The 4,101-nt window shown below is 42.0% G+C and overlaps 1 pseudogene; it reads right to left on the reverse strand.

Annotated features, from left to right (window-relative positions):
• Positions 1 to 186: 186 nt before the first annotated feature.
• Positions 187 to 769, reverse strand: LOC118575126 (annotated as a pseudogene).
• Positions 770 to 4,101: the final 3,332 nt, after the last annotated feature.

Below are 4,101 nucleotides of genomic sequence, written 5' to 3' on the forward strand. Positions count from 1 at the left end.
TTTGTTGTGATCTTAAATTATAAAGTATATGGGATTGACACAACCATGCATATCAGTGTATAAAGGCTTGTTTCATTGTTTAAGGTCCTTCTTCCAAACAAGCCCAAAGCTCTGTATTGAGATGTCAGACAGTAAGAGAGAGCTGAGAGACTGAGCTCAGTGAGCAGCAACCCAGGAGGTTTTTGTTTAGCCCTGGAGCACTGTGGGAGGAAACTCCATACTCTGCTGACAGTGATAGATTGCAGCATCATCAGCCTCCACAGGATTGATGGTGAAGGTGAAGTCTGCCAGACCCACTGCCACTGAACCTGGCAGGGACCCAGATTCTGCTGTATTGGATTCTCCATAGATGAGAAGTTTGGGGGGCTGTCCTGGCTTCTGTTGGTACCATTGCATAAAATTTCTGCCATAATTTTTGCCACTTTCACTGGACTTGCAAGAGATGGTGGCCTTTTGTCCTAGAGAGATTGCCAATGAAGTTGGAGACTGGGTCAGCACAATGTCCACAGTGGAACCTGGAATCATAAACACACAAACCATGGTTAAATATGTTTAGAAACCTTCCCAGCAGAGGAATCTTTCATTGTAAGAAGACTTGTGGACATCACTTTGAGAAACCAGGAAATCAAAGGCATTAATTCTAATGATCTAGATACTAGAGACATGGAAAACCATAATTGCCACAGTTTATGCTCCCAACACTTCTTTGCACCCTCTCACCTGGAACACTGAGCATCAGCATACATAGGAGGAGGGTATTTGACTCCATCTCGAGGAGCTTGAAGAGAGGAGGCTTTTTAGGCTCTTGGCAGCTGTCCTCAAAGGAGCCTGGACTGTTATATAATGACTCAATATGCAAATCATCCCAGAAAAGTGTGTGCTGGTGCTCAAAGGGGCACCTGCTCCTGATTCACCCACTGGGAGTTGCTGTCAACAGAACATTTACTGGTGCATGGCAACTGTATCTTAAAGAAACTTGCAGCCTATTCTATTGAATCATCATCCTCTCATCTTTCTGAGGTGTGACTGGGAGTGCACTATGGATGTACTATGTAAAGAATGTAAGTTTATTTCAGTAACAACTTGATCCTTCATAATTGTTCACACCCAATGAAAATGTTATCTAAGAGGGAGTAGAAAATAAAGGCTGGAAGAAAAATAATGTAATTAATTCTGGGCATATTTTCTTATTTTTTTTAAAAAAATCCTTGTTCCAGTTGTGTGATTTTCTGTGTATGTTTGTATGTTTGTGTCTGCTCTTGTTTCAAAGCCACCTCCTTCGCATGGCACATGGGTAGAGATAAGAGGCCAATCTTGGGTGTGTGTGGTGGTATTGTGTTTCCCAAAATATTGTGGACCCTAATAAACTTCTCTGGGGTCAGGGCACAGAACAGCCACTAGATACAGTGGCTAGAAAATGGTGGCACTCACACCTTTAATCCTAGCAATCCAGAGGCAGTGATCCCTCCGGATCTCTCTGGGAAATAGCCAGGCATTGTGACACAAGCCTTTAATGCCATGAAGTGAGCCTTTAATCCCAGGGAGTGATGGCAGAAAACAGAAAGATATATAAGGCAGAAAGACCAGAAACTAGGCTCATTTGGCTGGTTAAGCTTTTAGGCTTTGGAGTAGCAGTTCAGCTGAGACTCATTTGGTTAAGGACACAGAGGCTTCCAGTCTGAGGAAACAGGAGCTGCTGAGAAGTTGGCCAGGTGAGGTAGCTGTGGCTTGTTCTGCTTCTCTGATCTTACAGCAGTCACCCCAATACCTGGCACAGGTTTGATTTTCTTAATAAGAACTGTTTAGATTCCGGCTACAGGTGTGGCTGTTGCTTCTGCCTTATCTGAGACAGGGTCTCTTGTTTTCACTGCTCGTGAAAGGGTGCCTCCCCAGGGTCTTCTATAGATTCTCCAGTCTCCATTTCTTATCTTGCCACAGCATCACTCTGTGTATAGTCATGTGATACAGTGGCATCTGGCTCTATGTGGTTCCTCTGATGTGAACCAGGTCCTCACATTTATGTGCAAGCACATTACCCACAGAACCACCCCAAACCCATTTTGTTTAAAGTAAAAACACTGAAAGGAAATTCTTCAGGCTGAACATAAATAAAACTTCAGGAAATATAGGACTTCATAAATGAAGAAAGGAACTATGTGAATGAGATGCCCCCAGATACATGTAAAAGATTGTTTTGTTCAGTTCTTTCAATCATCCTATATTGTTAAAAGAGGGGTATCTAGTATCTTGTCATGGTGGTAAAAAGCTAATTACCCAAACTGTGGATTCCTCCTCAGAATCCTTGTAAGATAGACAGCTGGAAGAAGGTAGGTAGATAGGTAGAAGTGAGTATTTCTTCACATTCTCAGCTCCCTCCCTTCTCCTGGTTTAACTGGCCAGAAGGATGGATTTTCTAACAATATTTTAGGGGGAAAATGTATAGTAGTTTTTAATTAAATAAGAAAATGAAAAGAGTTATGAGTTAATTAGAAAAGGAAAAAGGGATAAAAGAAGAAGCACTGAAATAAGGAGAGTAGAGAGAAAGGAGAGAGAGGAAGTGAGGAAGGAGGGGAAGTAGGAGTCAAGGGAGTGATGTGGGGGAGATTGAGGGAGAGGGAGTGGAAGGGTGTGTGGCCAGGATGAAAAGTCGCAGCTTTGGCTGCTGACTCCACCTATTTCAGGTTTTCAACATGGTGAAGTTAATTCACCTCCAGTTCTGGCCCATGTGTACCATCAACTCTTGGTAGCAGTGGGTCTATGCTTCCATTAAAACACCATGTAGCCCAGAAACCTCCTTTTATTTTGTACTAGCAAAACCTATATCCACCATGTACCATGTGGATGCTACAGCCCACATGCCACAAACCTGCCACAGCCAGGGGACACATTATTTTACCTAGACCACCATGTGTGGCATGAAGTAGGAAGGCACTCCTACGTACATTTATAATCTCTTCTTCAGCTCTCTCAGGTTTTAGGTGGAAACTCTTGCCATCACGTGTGGACGTCATTTGTAGTCAGAAATTTTCCTGTGTCCTGCCTGGCCCACACCAGGGCAAATCACTCTCATCTGCCAATCCTGTAGCCGCTTGGACCCAAGTAAACACACAGAGGCTTATATTAATTACAAACTGTGTGACCATTAGCTCAGAATTATTATTGTCTAGCTCTTACACTTAAATTAATCCATAATTCTTATCTATGTTTAGCCCCATGGCTTGGTACCTTTTTTAAGTTCTGCCTTGTCATCTTGCTTCCTCTGTTTCTGGCTGGTGACTCCTGACTCAGCCTTCCTCTTCCCAGAATTCTTCTCATCATCCCACCTATACTTCCTGCCTGGCTACTTGCCAGTCAGCATTTTATTAAACCAGTGTACAAGGGCATTATCCCACAGCAGAAGGGGGTGAGGGGGGAAGGAGGGGGAAGAATGAGGGAAAGAGAGAGGGATCAAGGAAGGGAGGAAGACAAAGGAAGAAAGAAAGAGAAGGGAAAAAGGGAAAGAAATGAGAAAAGATAGAGAAGAATGGACAATTCCCTACTCCTCAGCTCACACTTTTTCTTTTTTCAAGTCTCCACCCTATATAGTTGGTTCATTTTATTATTTATTTATTTTAAAAACAGCTTTTTTTTTTTTTTTTTTTTTGAGCTGAGGATCAAACCCAGGGCCTTGCACTTGCTAGGCAAGTGCTCTACCAGTGAGCTAAATCCCCAACCCTGGTTCATTTTATTTTATTCAGTACATTCACTGTACTGTTGCTCAGTGTGAACCAATTAGAGTTCAAAGATGAGGGAAACATGGCAAAACAAGTATACATCTCATGAAATAAACAATTTATTCTTCACATTTTGTCTTTTTGAGCTGTGCTCATTTATAGTTGAGTTTTGTATTCAAAACTAGAGAGTTGACCTGTTATAATATGGAAAGTTGGGTGATATTTCTCATTTATGCTCATAATAAAAACAAGCCACGTGGCAAAGTATAGATTAATAGAAATGGGTTAATTTAAGATAGAAGAAGTAGATAACATGAAGCCTGTCATGGCCATACAGTTTGTAAACAATGTAAGTTTCTGTGTGTTTACTGGGTTGGGTCTGAACCTC

This window comes from Onychomys torridus, unplaced genomic scaffold, assembly GCF_903995425.1.
Source record: "Onychomys torridus unplaced genomic scaffold, mOncTor1.1, whole genome shotgun sequence".
Lineage (NCBI taxonomy): Eukaryota > Metazoa > Chordata > Mammalia > Rodentia > Cricetidae > Onychomys > Onychomys torridus.